Here is a 7,353-nt window from a genome sequence, read left to right on the forward strand (position 1 = left end):
GACTACCGCAGTCGAGCCTCACACTTCCAAGCCGACGATGTCTACGCTGGGAGCGGTGATCGAGTCACGTGATGCACGGTCCGCGCTTTCGTCTGTCGCGCAGGTTGGCCTCGCGATAAAGCGCCTGCCGTAAAGTCGGGAGAAAAACTTCTGTATTTTGGAGAAAAAGTGGAAAGCAACGCCTTCTATGCAATAAAAAATGGCTATAGAACACAGGTCCACCAATAAACTGAGAACCTCACTGGTATTCAGTACAACATACTGTCACTAATTCTTTAGCTTGAGAGGGAGTAAAAATAACTTTTTTTTTTACCGAAAGACGTTTTACTGTTAAAAAAATATTCTCCAGACCTTCATATACTATACCTGAGTGGTAAGAGTGATGGCCTATTAATTTGGAGTTCCCTTTTAGTAAGAGTAGATTGCCTCTGAATATCTTTATTTTTATGTACCCAAGTTACCGATAGCTTGCTACGTTCTTCTTATGGAACGCTAGGAGACCCTCAAGTATGTGCATCACCGTTTTCTTTCCCAAAATTTGAAAGTGTTTAACTTTGTGAAAAAAATTCCTGGTAATCGATATTCGATTGGATATTCGTTTTTTTTTTCCTTGTTTCGATTCGGTATTCGATTCGAAAGCTACTATTCGGCTTTCGCACACCCCTATAGTCCATAGTGGTCATGTTGTGGCATATCGCATTTTTGCTGTAACTTTTAGGATTATTAGTTATATTAGGATTGTTATAGTTATTAGGGCTATATTAGTTATATAGTTGTGGCACAGGTGTTTCTTAAAAATACTGATACGTCGTGTCAGCATCTCACAGCCGTCCTTGTGGAAAAGAAAAAGCACCAGATTGTACATCAAATTTAAGAAAGAGGGTACTTTCTGAAGAACAGTTGATGATATTTATTGTAGCGTTAGCTACACTGGCCTAGCCAAGCCCGTTTCGCGCGGCACATCAAGAGCCGTGCTGCGCATGCGCAAGGATCAGTGATGTCACACGGCTTGCGCACCGGAGCCACCGCAGCCGGCACCTCTCGCGCACTCCGCCGCCGCCGCGCGCGACTCACCGCCGCCGGTCTGCGCATTCCAGTGGAGTGACGTCGTAGCCGTGGTAGACGCACTGGCGCCGGCGCGCGCGCGCTCCCTGTGCAGTCGCCGTCTGACACTGCGCTGGAGCCGCTGCGCTTCTGACTGGCGTTTGCCAGTGTGGTATAGCCATGGAGAAGGAGAGCGCAAATGCTGCTCAACAGCGCAGAAGAACGGAGAAGCTTGACTCATCGGATCCCGAAGTAGTTGCCTGGCAATTAGCGGTTGAGCGTAGGAGACAACCAGGAAAGCTAAGAATAATCAGCTGAACCTTTGCTAACGCTACGTATATCCTGGCATAGCTGAGCTAAGCCACTGCAACTTTTATTTATACCGCTCTTACAACAATGATCTAAGGGTGACTTTTTTACGATCTTCAATGGCCATGATCATAAGCTGTGCCCACTGTAGGCTGATGCACTCCCGAAGTTATTCCAGGCGACTCTACGAAATTTCGCCCCCCCCCCCCCAGTTGTTTTCTTAAATACTTTCGGCTTAAGTACTCCCGGCATCGGTGTCTTAAATAAATCACATTTCTTTGCAAAATTTATGCTGCAGAATGCGGAAAACATTCCCTTGGCATATGATACTAAAAATATCCAGCGGGTGTCAGGGTACCTAATTCGTACGCCGCAGTAGCTGATCTGTCTGCCATTTCATTTCCTGCGATACCGCGTAAATCGGTAGCCATTGTGAACTTAAAAACTACCTCCGTCCACGCGCCAGCGCAACTTTTGCCAAGTTAACGCCAGGCTTCTACGTGCGCCTTTCTTTCCTGATACATCGCTGGCACCATTTAGGCTTCCGGCGTTTTCGCTTCCGGGAAACCGCTTCCTGAATTTCCTCCGTCACTACATGCGCGCCCGCACCTACCTCTACGCAACCTCTGCGCAGCAGTAGCTAGCAGCCGCCAGACGACTCCGCTTCCGCCCGTAACTAGAAGCTGAGCTGACGTCAGTTCCCCTTGTCGCCGGGTAGCACCGTGCCGGGAAGTGAGGGAATGAACGAGAGAGGAGGGTAGGTTCGCCGTGGTTGGCGGTACCATAGCCTCCTATATACTTTCTACGGTGGCACTTATAACCTGGTCGGCGGAAACGTTTATCGAGGGGCTTCACGTAAATTGACCTCATGACCCGCGAGAGAAGCAATCTTTAATGTTTCCTTAACTTCGTAGAGCAAGGAGTGATTGATCTACGTGAAGTAAAATAAGCTTATGATTCCCGAGGTTCCTTTGGAGTCGGAATAAATCATCCACTGCCGACTACAGCGGACGAGTGGCGCCATCATGCGACGTTAGGAGAAACAGTGGTTGCGCGTTTGTGGCCTCGGAGATCTGTGTACTAGCAGAAAGAGTAAACTGTAAAAACCGCCTATTTAAGGGGCGAGCTTATGGCCAGAACGCGTGAGCATTACTTAAGTGACAATAGTGGTAAGCACGGTCAGCAGTCGTCAAATCAAGTCTATTACTCGGGTCGAGCAGCTACTTATATATCCGTTCTTGTGTTAATGCATTGCAGAGCAGTCTGCGGGCTTGGGGAGCTTCGAGGTGTATTAGAGTAGAGTTACAGTATACGCTCCCTACAGGAGCCTTTGGTAGCATATGCAGTAACTCTATATTAGAGTTCGGGTCGGAGTAGGTCACTAGTCCTCTGGGTCGCTATCCTACGCCGTCGGAGTGCCTCAAAAGGGGGTAGCTGGGTAGATGAACATTCACCAACTAGCCTAACTTGCCCCTCTACTGATATGCTAAAGGGGTAGCACACGCAGACTTAGTGGGTCCATGTCGTCATCCTTCACATAATGACGGGAGGATTGTCCGATAAGACGTCTTAATCCGTCATGTGGAATGAACTGCACAGGATTTATTTTACTTACCTGTTATGAAGTTAGCCAACACACGTATTTACAGGATTACCGAGCACACTTATTCGTAGAATTATGGGGCACGCTTACCGCGGGTTGCTTTTCATGCGGAACACTTAAAAAGTGTCATATCGAGGTCCGTGCCGTTTCTGCAGATAAGCTGCGAGGCTAGCGCTAGGCGATCATTAGCCTTAAAAAATAAAAAGCAAACCAATGCTAAGTGGGTAATAAACTCGAACACACTAATTACTATTTACTGATTTGCTTTAGGACACGTGGAATTACCACCTCACCAAAAGCTCAGCAAAAAGCAGTCTGTCGAATGGCGGCAATTACAGACCAGAACTTATCCGAACCCGGCGATCTCACACCTCATTTACCCAGACATGTGCAAGACAGATAAATGCAAAAACTGTGGTTCTAGAGCCAATCTGGAACATATGCTATGGGAATGTCGAGGCATAGCACAAACAATAATGGGGATGCAGCCTCTCGCAATCACCTCCGCATGCACTGGGAGACTGTTGCTCAGCTCTGCCCTTGACGATCAACTTTGCGCTGTCCAGCGGGCCGAGGAAGCCGCCAGGACTCAAGAGCTCCTGGCCGTCGCCTAGGTGGGACCATTTGCCCGTCCCACAAACTCGTAGGGCCTTCCTTTAAATAAAGTTCTTTGGCTGACTGACTGACGTGGAATTGCGAAATTGATGCCGAGGACTAGCAAAGTGAAGCAAGCACAATCTTAAGTGATTCTTTTGAAGTACGCATCATCCCTTGTTATCGCTGCCTGTTTCCCAATTATTGCCGTGACTCTTTAAGGACTATATCGCTCAGTCTATCGCGAAGGCTGTCAGAAGCCAGTGTTTCCCGAACGCCTCCGTGGGTCCTGCCTAGACGTTTGGTTGCACTTCAGATCCTTCGGATTACGAAGTCCTGCGTTCCGTCTCTTGGCCTCAAGCAATAACTTAGCCTCCATCACATTTATCCATTGTATGGCTATACACCACACGTGTGCACTGATGTATCTGTCGCGGCCTATGCCGCCACTCAAACCTTCGACATCCTGCAACTGAACATCGTTCATCGGTTTAAACTACGCCATTGGTAAACACCAACTGCCACTAACTTGCTGCTATCCCGGTAGGTATTTTTCTCCGGGGAGCGCCATCCCACATCCTTGGAGAATATTCTAGCTGTTATGCTAAGCCATCTTTTCATGCCACTGATGGCGTCATGGTGCTATCTATACCCGTATTATATTGTACGGCCTCTTAGCTCTAGAAACTGAAAAATATTGAGTGCCTGCCATATTTTCTGCAGCCAATTTTTTAAAGCGAAACTTTCTTTGCATTCCATCCCGGGTTTCACCTGGGTCGGTCGGTTGCTAGTCGGGTTCTCGCCGAGTAGATTCTTCCTTAATTAAAAAAAAACAAGAAAAAAAGGAGAATGCGTCCGGAGGCCGGAGTTGAACCTCGGACCCCACAGCACAGCAGCCTGATGCTCCAACCACTAGGTCGCTTTTCTTTTCTTTATCGTCTGTACAACTAAGTACAACGCATTCTGAATGATTGTGATATTTCTTTTAAAGTGACTTTTTTTAAAACACACCCACACCCACATCAGTAAAGAAAAGAAATAGCGGAAGTTGTAACGTCCTCAGACATTCAAGTTCATCTAATACGACGAGCCAGTATGGTGGCTTAGGCTGTGAGCGCTGTAGGCCTCATGGATATGCAACGCTTACAACAAAGCTTTCTGTAGTCAAGAATTCGACGGAAGTTCGTCTGATCAGGTAACATGATGACGAAGAAATTGCAGTCACTGACCAAGTCAATGGTGAAAATAACACAGAGACGTTTCGGGACCCGTACGGGTTCCTTGATCACACTAAAAGCGGGCTAGAGCCGCAAGTTGTTTTTATGCCAAAATGTCACACTTCACATTTTGGCATAACGTCGCATAACGTCGCATAGCATCACATTTTGGCATAAAAACAACCTGCGGTTCTTGCCCGCTTTTAGTGTGATCAAGGAACCCGTACGGGTCCCGAAACGTCTCTGTGTTATTTTCAACATTGACTTGGTCAGTGACCGCAATTTCTTCGTCAACAAAGCTTTCTGTAGTGCAGAACGTGTGTTAGCTTTGCCATGATGTACTGGCATTCTTGTTTTCCAGAGGCTGTAAAGCATGATGACCATGGACATGTAGGGAACGCCAATCTGGTTGTCTACAGGTAAGATTCGAATTCCAAAATCGCGCTTATTTTTCCAGCGCTTTTTCAGCTAGCTCTTTCAGATAATCGGCACGTGTTGATGATGATTGCGAGTTCCATGCTATACCAGTTTCTTTTATGCCAAAGACGCAGGGATAGAATAGTCAAATTTATAGCATTTCAATTAACTCTTCACGAAAGCTTTGCTTCACATAGATTCCAAAATGTGCATTGAATGTGCATAATATTGGTTTTACTACAGACTATCGGCTTGCTTTTAGAGGCCGAAGAATCCGTTGCCTATAACCACATGAAACCTCTTGTACAATAAGATTGCCTTAATCTTATTTAAAAATTCGGAAGCGGTGCCAACAAAAACTTGGGCGACGATTAAGCTTCGCCTTCAAGAGTACAACACGATAGCATATTCAAAGGTCCTTGACTGCTTCTCACGCTTCCCGGCTACTGCAGCTTATATATCTAACCGTAATGTTTACTGGGAAACGCTGGAAGCGAACGCTATGCACGAAGGCGAGCTTCCTGGTTCTTTTTTTCACCTCACGGCCGGCGCCGTCGCTACCACGGATGCGTGGAGGCGAGCGCCATCTGGTGGTATTCAAGGAACCAATCGCCGCTCTGTGATTGGTAGAAACGTGGCACGCGCCGTGCGGCATTCTGTGATTGAGAGAGAGTTTTCGCTCGCGCTCAACACCGGGCTCACTGCGTAACGGGGCCCTTAGAGCTCTCGCTTTATAACATTCACGCTGAATTTGAAGCCATGTGCATGCCGAACCGCATCTCCGTGGTTTACTACCGCCACCTTTCGAGAAAACCGGCACTAACGCTTGTGTGAGACCCATCTGTTGTCATTGACCGTAAAAAGCTAAAGCCCATTTCGAATTCCACGAAATAACCACAATACAGAACGCAGCGCCAGCATACAACCGTCCGGTGTTACCTGGTAAGGTGAAAGATTGCGCCAGTTGGTCTTGCATCATGAGGTTATAGCCGCGCGAAGTAAAACATATAAACAAAGAAACAGACACAGGGCGACAAGTGCTATCGTCCAACCATCGGCTTTTGTTTAGTGGCTGGATTTATATGCACACAGGAGAAGAAAATTCGGATTTTCTTTTGGGCCGAGAAAAAGTTAGATTCTAGTGGCTGTTGGAAGTGGAATTTCGATTTAGGGCCTGAGTTTTGTAACAGTATTCTTAAAAGGCTGGTAAGTTGGGAATAAATAGACGCAAGAAGTTGACAAACTCGTAGCTTTCCATAAAGAACAGATATCACAGTTCTGTAAAGTACATCCGTTAGAGCGGCCAAAGCGGACAAATTTGATGTAATAGTTAATATCTTACGTGAATTTATTACATTTCTTACATGAGTTTTGCACACGTCCTAGTGACATATTACTGGTGTATTTGAAAGTCTTGTTTAATGCAACAATTTTGTCCGCTTTAGATGTACAGTTAGATGCAATTTATAGAACCGTGACATTTTTCCTTGCTGAGTTACAGAGTTGTAAACTTGATAGTTTCGTTTCCTGAAAATTTGCGGATTTCAACAATATATCTTCCATAATTGACAGCCTAGGTTGAAAATTCGCTACCAACAGTCACTAGATTTGAAACTTTTCTTTTAAGTACAACAAGCCTCATCAAATTTTGCACAGTGGTTACCGAGAAAAACGATTTCTCCTTTGCCGCGTATTTGAATAAGACTCCCGAGCTAAAGCTTCCTCTTAAGCCCGTAATAGTGAAACGAACACAAGTATGTACGAGAAAACTATCAGTGCGTTTTGTTTTTATGTTAGTATGGAAATCAACGAAAATATAGTGCGTATTATTCCACGCAACGTTGTTAAGTATTCAGAAAATGTTTTTTTTTTAGCTAATAGGCACGCAAGAGAAATAAGTAAACAATTATAGTTGAACGCCTTTATAACGAAGTGCTCGGGGCCTCCAAAATTGTTGTACAGGTCACTCAGTTGTAAAGGTCGCGCCTCACACCACTCACAATAGAACCGGGACACAAATATCCCACCGTTGTACAGGTCATTTCATTGTACAGGTCACTTCTTTGTAGGTGTGTTCGACTACGGAGAAAACGTTTCATTTACTGGAATTAAAGGAGTGGAATGGCTAAGCTCAGCCATTCCGGAAGTGGGAAGGATCCTACTCGCACC

The sequence above is a fragment of the Dermacentor silvarum genome, chromosome 11, assembly GCF_013339745.2.
Source record: "Dermacentor silvarum isolate Dsil-2018 chromosome 11, BIME_Dsil_1.4, whole genome shotgun sequence".
Taxonomy (NCBI): Eukaryota; Metazoa; Arthropoda; class Arachnida; order Ixodida; family Ixodidae; genus Dermacentor; species Dermacentor silvarum.